The 8,944-nt window shown below is 40.5% G+C and overlaps 1 pseudogene; it reads right to left on the bottom strand.

The window, feature by feature from the left end:
- Nucleotides 1-945: 945 nt before the first annotated feature.
- LOC115900246 lies at nt 946-1,094 on the bottom strand (annotated as a pseudogene).
- Nucleotides 1,095-8,944: the final 7,850 nt, after the last annotated feature.

The following is an 8,944-nucleotide window of genomic DNA, read 5'->3' as shown; positions in this document are numbered from 1 at the left end:
CACACACACACACAATCCAACAGGCTGATTACCACCAACAACATAGGGCCTATTGGATTGTGTTTCTCAGCAGGGAAGGGTGCTTACATTATAAGGACTTTTCTTCCTCTGAACACCACTGAAAGATGGCAGCTTTTCACATACCTTTGGGTATGAGCTACAGCAGTATTTGTAGGTTTGAAATATGCTGCCAAAACTGCAAAGAGGTTAATGGACATTATACTTCCTTTTTCAAGGTAGGAGGTGCAAAGTGTAATAATGTATCTTTACTTTGGAGGGGCTATTCTGACACACCCTGCACTATTGAATCCCTAATAATTGTGCAGAAGTGGAAGATTTCTAAGCTTCACTATGTTTACCTCCCACTCACGGGAGTGATGTGTCTTTCTAAGAACTCCAGTGTGCTAGGCACCTCTCTCTCAATGGGTCTGATAAATATCATGCTACCAGTGTAATGGGTCAGCGTGATGTTCTGTGAGAGGTCCAGATAGTCAGATCTCTTCATCCTATATCATGTGAGAAAAAAGGAAAATTAGGAAATCCTTGAAGAAAAACTCTAAATGTATTGCTATTATTTTTGGTCTATTCCATATGAATGCGAACTGGCTCTCATCTTTCCTTTCTCATTGGCATAGAAAAGTGTGCATTCACCCAATTAATGACTCCATGATATGTACTTGAGGCTGTATTTATATTTATCTGCTTAAATAAAGATACCATTTCTGGCATGGCAGTGGCAATCAGAGCTACTACTTGGTTGAGTTCATGGTAGTTTACAATTATCTTTCAGAAATTATTCATTTTCTATAGCAGCCAGTTTGTGAATTAGAATATCATCGGACTGCCACTCCTTCTTCTTTTAAGGGTGGCACTAATCTCCTGAGAGTCCCCTTTTTCCCCACTATGTGATTTTTTTTTTGTTTATTTTGTCTTGTTTTTGTTCAGTCTCCATAGAGACTGTCAATAATTGTCAATACTGACTATATGACTATATTTCAAGTCATCATGGCAAGATATTGTGAAAAGATTTCAATTAGCAATAATTGTGCCTCAGATAAACCTCATTGGCTGTGATACTACTACTGTGCAGGGTGACTTAGGTTCAGAGGCTTGGCTTTTCTACTATAATATCTTTTACCACAAAGACCAAGAGTTCAATATGGGGGTTGCTCCAACTTTACAGTTGCCAATAACTGCATGTTTGTGTCCCCTCAAAATTCACATGTTGAAACTCTAACTTACAATGTGATGGTATTTGGAGATGGGGCCTTTGGATGGTAATGAGGTTTAGATGAGGTCATGAGGGTGGAATCCTCCTGATGGAATTCCTTTCATAAAAGTAAATAAGAGAGTTGCCCCCCTGACATGTGAGGACACAGCAAGATGGCCACCTGTAAACCAGGCAGAGGCTGTCGCCAAGAACCTGCTCATGCTGGCACTTTGATCTTTGACTTCCAGTTTCCAGAACTGTGAAAAATAAATGTTGTTTAAGCCACCCAGCGTATCACACTCTGTTATGGCAGAAGAAGAGATGCAGCTGAAGAAAAAGTCACAGAAGTTTGAAACATGAGAAGACTCCAGGCTCTGTTGCTTTTTGAAGATGAAGGGGCAATGTGACAAGCAACTCAGGTGGCCTTAAGGAGCTGAAAGTTTCCCAGCTGACATCTATCAAGGACATGGGGACCTCAGCCCTACAATTGCAAGGGCCTGAGTGCTGCTGGCAACCTGAAAGAACTTGGAAGATTTTTCCCCAGACTGTGAGACCCAGAGCAAAGGAACCACAAGTCATTCAGAATTTTGACTTACAAAACAGTGAATTCACACATTTGTGTTATTTTAAGCCTCAAGGAACTTCTGAGTCTAGGTTAACTTCTACCTTGTTCTTGCAAGGCTATCTTTCAGTATGCTACATTTTGGAACACAGCTATCACGCTCTAAGAAACCCAAGCCACATAGAGAAGCCATGTTTAGGTGGCCCAATCAGAAGGCCCAAGTGAGCCTGGCCTTTCAGTCATTCCTGCCCAAGTATCAGACATGTGATTGAAAAAGCCTCTAGGTGATATTAGAGGCTTGTGTTTTTGTGTTCCAGTATTGCCAGCTGGGGCTTCAGACATTGTGGAGCAGAGACAAGCAACACCTGTTCAGGAAACAAAATCTATAAGCATAACATTATTGTCGATTTATACTCCTTTTTAAAACACACAAATAGTAAGCAGAGCAGAAAGGAAGGAAAAAAATCTCTCTCAAATAAAAATAGGAATAATCTATTTTTTTTTTTAGAGATGATAGTGTTTCACTCTGTCATCCATGCTGGGGTGCAGTGGCATGACCATAGCTCACTGCAGCTTCTAACTCCTGGGTTCCAGTGATCATCCTCCCTCAGTCTTCCAAGTAGCTGGGACTACAGGTGCACACCACCACATGAAACTAATGTTTTTTATTTTTTGTAGAGATGGGGTCTTGCTAGGTTGCCCAGGCTTATTCCAAACTGCTGGGTACAAGGGATCCACCTGCTTTAACCACCCAAAGTATGGGATTATAGGTGTGAGCCACCACACCCAGCCAAAAGAGTGAAAATTTTCAAAGATCCCATATCTAGAGTGAAAAAAGATAAAATTCTCTCTAGAATAGTTATGAGGAGGAATTTCAGTCTCAGAGTAAAATTGAATTGCAGAGGAAAATAATATATTTTTTAGTGCACTACTTAATAGCTGGGTCTGTAGCTGCTACGTGATAAATGCTGCTTCTTATAGTTAACCAAAGATAAACATCTAATATTAATGGAAAGGAATTCATTTAGAGCAATATACCAGTGAAGTGATTAATTTTTCTGTAAAAAACTATTTCTAGATTTTGAAATTGTCCAATTTTTCTTTTAAAAATCCATTGAGATGAACTTTTATTATCTTATTTCTGAAGGACTATTTATTTTAGAAATGTGTGTATATGTTATATGTAATAATATCATCTTTTATTTCTATTAAGCTTTACAATTTACAACTCCATTTACATGGAAAATTTAAATGGAAATGTGTCCACTGTTGGGACCTACTTCTCAGAAAAAAAGATGCCTTTCAAAATATTACTGCTTATTTACAATGCATCTGGTCACCTGAGAGCTCTGATAGAGATGTAAAGATGAATGTTGTTTTCATAATTGCTAACACATTGTCCATTCTGCAGACCATGGATCAAGGAGTCATTTCAACTTTCAAGTCCTATCAATTAAGAAATATATTTTATAAGGCTATAGCTGTCACAGATGGTGGCTTCTCTGATGAATATGGGCTAAGTTGAAAACCTGGAAATCATTCACCATTCTAGATGCCATTAAGAACATTTATGATTCATAGGAAGAGGTCAAAATAGCAACATTAACAGTAGTTTTGAAGAAGTTGATAACAACCCTCATGGATGACTTTTGAGGGGTTCAAGACTTCAGTGGAGGAAGTAACTGCACATGTAGTGGAAACAGCAAGATAACTGGAATTAGAAGTGTAGACTGAAGTTGACTAAATTTGCTCATTTTATCATAAGAATCTCATGATAAAACTTGTCAACAGATGAAGAGTTGCTTCTTATGGATGAGCAAAGAAAGTCGTTTCTTGAAGTAGAATCTACTCCTGGTGCAGATGCTGTCATTATTGGTGAAATGACAATAAAAGATTTAGAATATTACATAATCTTGGTTGACAAAGCTGCATCAGGGTTCGCGAGGGTTGACTCCAATTTTGAAAGAAGGTCTAGAGATCAAATGCTATCTAATGGCATCATATGCTATAGAGAAATCTTTCTTGAAAGGAAGACTCAATTGATGAGGCAAACTTCATTTTCAGAAATTGCCACAGCCACAGTAAACTTCAGCAACCACCACCCTGATCAGTCAGCAGCTATCAACCTCAAGGCAAGACCTTCCACCAGCAAAAAGATGATGACTCTCTGAAGACTTAAATGATAGTTAGCATATTTTAGAAATAAGATAGTTTTAATTAAGGTACATATACTGTTTTCCCAGACATAGGCTATTCCACACTTAACAGACTATGATATAGTGTAAACATAAGTTTTATATACACTGGAAAACCAAAAAATTCACATAATTCACTTTATGTCTATATTTGCTTTATTCAGGTAGTTTGGAAATGAAAATGCATTATCTCTGAGGTATGCCTGTATAGCAAAATGGCACAAAAATTCCTGCCAGATGGAAAGCAGAAGAAAAGTTCCTGAACAGAAAACAGAATGGCAACATGGCTTTAAATTTGAGCAATGAAATGAAGCAATAGCAGCTGAAAACCCAGTTTACTAAGAAACCTTCCTGCAGTTGAGAGTGTTTTGCATGAAACTTTCTTGTGACCTATGAGGTATTATGTTGATGCAAACAATGACTAACCCTTCAAGGACATTCCAGGTACATGGCAAGTAATACAAACATTAAAAATTAAGCGGGTAAATTTATGATCACATTTTACAAAGCATCCTAATTAACACTGTTCTCCAAAATCTGAGAAGTAAACATTTATTTTTAGTTTAATAGAAAAAAAACTACACAAATGGGGGGCGGAGCAAGATGGCCGAATAGGAACAGCTCCAGTCTCCAACTCCCAGTGCGAGTGACACAGAAGACCGGTGATTTTTGCATTTTCACCTGAGGTACTGGGGTCATCTCACTAGGGAGTGCCGGACAATCGGTGCTGGTCAGCTGCTGCAGCCTGACCAGCGAGAGCTGAAGCAGGGCGAGGCATTGCCTCACCTGGGAAGCGCAAGGGGGAAGGGAATCCCTTTTCCTAGCCAGGGGAACTGAGACACACAACACCTGGAAAATCGGGTAACTCCCACCCCAATACTGCGCTTTAAGCAAACGGGCACACCAGAGGAATATATCCCACACCTGGTCGGGAGGGTCCCACGCCCACAGAGCCTCCCTCACTGCTAACACAGCAGTCTGCGGCGATCTAACCGCAAGGCAGCAGCGAGGCTGGGGGAGGGGTGCCTGCCATTGCTGAGGCTTAAGTAGGTAAACAAAGCCACTGGGAAGCTTGAACTGGGTGGAGCTCACAGCAGCTCAAGGAAACCTGCCTGTCTCTGTAGTACTCCACCTCTGGGGACAGGGCACAGCTAAAAAACAACAGGGGAAGCAGCACAGGCCTGAGCAGATGCGAACGACTCTGTCTGACAGCTTTGAAGAGAGCAGTGGATCTCCCAACACGGTGGTTGAGATCTGAGAACGGACAGACTGCCTGCTCAAGTGGGTCCCTGACCCCTGAGTAGCCTCACTGGGAGACATCCCCCACTAGGGGCAGTCTGACACCCCACACCTCACAGGGTGGACTACACCCCTGAGAGGAAGCTTCCAAAGTAAGAATCAGACAGGTACACTTGCTGTTCAGCAATATTCTATCTTCGGCAACCTCTGCTGCTGATACCCAGGCAAACAGGGTCTGGAGTGGACCTCAAGCAATCTCCAACAGACCTATAGCTGAGGGTCCTGACGGTCAGAAGGAAAACTATCAAACAGGAAGGACACCTATACCAAAACCCCATCAGTACGTCACCATCATCAAAGACCAGAGACAGATAAAACCACAAAGATGGGGAAAAAGCAGGGCAGAAAAGCTGGAAATTCAGAAAATAAGAGCGCATCTCCCCCTGCAAAGGAGCGCAGCCCATCGCCAGCAATGGATCAAATGGTCAGAGAATGACTTTGTTGAGATGAGAGAAGAAGGCTTCAGTCCATCAAACTTCTCAGAGCTAAAGGAGGAATTATGTACCCAGCGCAAAGAAAGTAAAAATCTTGAAAAAAGAGTGGAAAAATTGACAGCTAGATTAATTAATGCAGAGAAGGTCATAAACGAAATGACAGAGATGAAAACCATGACACGAGAAATACGTGACAAATGCACAAGCTTCAGTAACCGACTCGATCAACTGGAAGAAAGAGTATCAGCGATTGAGGATCAAATGAATGAAATGAAGCTGAGAAGAGAAACCAAAAGAAAAAGGAAGAAAAAGAAACGAACAAAGCCTGCAAGAAGTATGGGATTACGTAAAAAGACCAAATCTATGTCTGATTGGGGTGCCTGAAAGTGAGGGGGAAAATGGAACCAAGTTGGAAAACACTCTTCAGGATATCATCCAGGAGAACTTCCCCAACCTAGTAGGGCAGGCCAACATTCAAATTCAGGAAATACAGGAAACGCCACAAAGATACTCCTCCAGAAGAGCAACTCCAAGACACATAATTGCCAGATTCACCAAAGTTGAAATGAAGGAAAAAATCGTAAGGGCAGCCAGAGAGAAAGGTCGGGTTACCCACAAAGGGAAGCCCATCAGACTAACAGCAGATCTCTCGGCAGAAACTCTACAAGCCAGAAGAGAGTGGGGCCAATATTCAACGTTCTTAAAGAAAAGAATTTTAAACCCAGAATTTCATATCCAGCCAAACTAAGTTTCATCAGTGAAGGAGAAATAAAATCCTTTACAGATAAGCAAATGCTTAGAGATTTTGTCACCACCAGGCCTGCCTTACAAGAGACCCTGAAGGCAGCCCTAAACATGGAAAGGAACAACCAGTACCAGCCATTGCAAAAACATGCCAAAATGTAAAGACCATGGAGGCTAGGAAGAAACTGCATCAACTAACGAGCAAAATAACCAGTTAATATCATAATGGCAGGATCAAGTTCACACATAACAATATTAACCTTAAGTGTTAATGGACTAAATGCTCCAATTAAAAGACACAGACTGGCAAACTGGATAAAGAGTCAAGACCCATCAGTCTGCTGTATTCAGGAGACCCATCTCACATGCAGAGACATACATAGGCTCAAAATAAAGGGATGGAGGAAGATCTACCAAGCAAATGGAGAACAAAAAAAAGCAGGGGTTGCAATCCTAGTCTCTGATAAAACAGACTTTAAACCATCAAAGATCAAAAGAGACAAAGAAGGACATTACATAATGGTAAAGGGATCAATTCAACAGGAAGAGCTAACTCTCCTAAATATATATGCACCCAATACAGGAGCACCCAGATTCATAAAGCAAGTCCTTAGAGACTTACAAAGAGACTTAGACTCCCATACAATAATAATGGGAGACTTCAACACTCCACTGTCAACATTAGACAGATCAACGAGACAGAAAGTTAATAAGGATATCCAGGAATTGAACTCATCTCTGCACCAAGCGGACCTAATAGACATCTATAGAACTCTCCACCCCAAATCAACAGAATATACATTCTTCTCAGCACCACATCACACTTATTCCAAAATTGACCACATAATTCGAAGTAAAGCACTCCTCAGCAAATGCAAAAGAACAGACAATATAACAAACTCTCTCTCAGACCACAGTGCAATCAAACTAGAACTCAGGACTAAGAAACTCAATCAAAACTGCTCAACTACATGGAAACTGAACAACCTGCTCCTGAATGACTACTGGGTAGATAACGAAATGAAGGCAGAAATAAAGATGTTCTTTGAAACCAATGAGAACAAAGATACAACATACCAGAATCTCTGGGACACATTTAAAGCAGCGTGTAGAGGGAAATTTATAGCACTAAATGCCCACAAGAGAAAGCAGGAAAGATCTAAAACTGACACTCTAACATCACAATTAAAAGAACTAGAGAGGCAAGAGCAAACACATTCAAAAGCTAGCAGAAGGCAAGAAATAACTAAGATCAGAGCAGAACTGAAGGAGATAGAGACACAAGAAACCCTCCAAAAAATCAATGAATCCAGGAGTTGGTTTTTTGAAAAGATCAACAAAATTGACAGACCACTAGCAAGGCTAATAAAAAAGAAGAGAGAGAGGAATCAAATAGATGCAATAAAAAATGATAAAGGGGATATCACCACCGACCCCACAGAAATACAAACTACCATCAGAGAATACTATAAACGCCTCTACGCAAATCAACTAGAAAATCTAGAAGAAATGGATAATTTCCTGGACACTTACACTCTCCCAAGACTAAACCAGGAAGAAGTTGAATCCCTGAAGAGACCAATAGCAGGCTCTGAAATTGAGGCAACAATTAATAGCCTACCCACCAAAAAAAGTCCAGGACCAGATGGATTCACAGCTGAATTCTACCAGCGGTACAAGGAGGAGCTGGTACCATTCCTTCTGAAACTATTCCAATCAATAGAAAAAGAGGGAATCCTCCCTAACTCATTTTATGAGGCCAACATCATCCTGATACCAAAGCCTGACAGAGACACAACAAAAAAAGAGAATTTTAGACCAATATCCCTGATGAACATCGATGCAAAAATCCTCAATAAAATACTGGCAAACCGGATTCAGCAGCACATCAAAAAGCTTATCCACGATGATCAAGTGGGCTTCATCCGTGGGATGCAAGGCTGGTTCAACATTCACAAATCAATAAACGTAATCCAGCATAGAAACAGAACCAAAGACAAGAACCACATGATTATCTCAATAGATGCAGAAAAGGCTTTTGACAAAATTCAACAGCCCTTCATGCTAAAAACACTCAATAAATTCGGTATTGATGGAACGTACCTCAAAATCATAAGAGCTATTTATGACAAACCCACAGCTAATATCATACTGAATGGGCAAAAACTGGAAAAATTCCCTTTGAAAACTGGCACAAGACAGAGATGCCCTCTCTCACCACTCCTATTCAACATAGTCTTGGAAGTTCTGGCTAGGGCAATCAGGCAAGAGAAAGAAATCAAGGGTATTCAGTTAGGAAAAGAAGAAGTCAAATTGTCCCTGTTTGCAGATGACATGATTGTATATTTAGAAAACCCCATCATCTCAGCCCAAAATCTCCTTAAGCTGATAAGCAACTTCAGCAAAGTCTCAGGATACAAAATTAATGTGCAAAAATCACAAGCATTCTTATACACCAGTAACAGACAAGCAGAGAGCCAAATCAGGAATGAACTTCCAT

Source organism: Rhinopithecus roxellana, chromosome 10, assembly GCF_007565055.1.
Source record: "Rhinopithecus roxellana isolate Shanxi Qingling chromosome 10, ASM756505v1, whole genome shotgun sequence".
Lineage (NCBI taxonomy): Eukaryota > Metazoa > Chordata > Mammalia > Primates > Cercopithecidae > Rhinopithecus > Rhinopithecus roxellana.
This window is presented reverse-complemented; position numbering and strand designations above follow the sequence as displayed.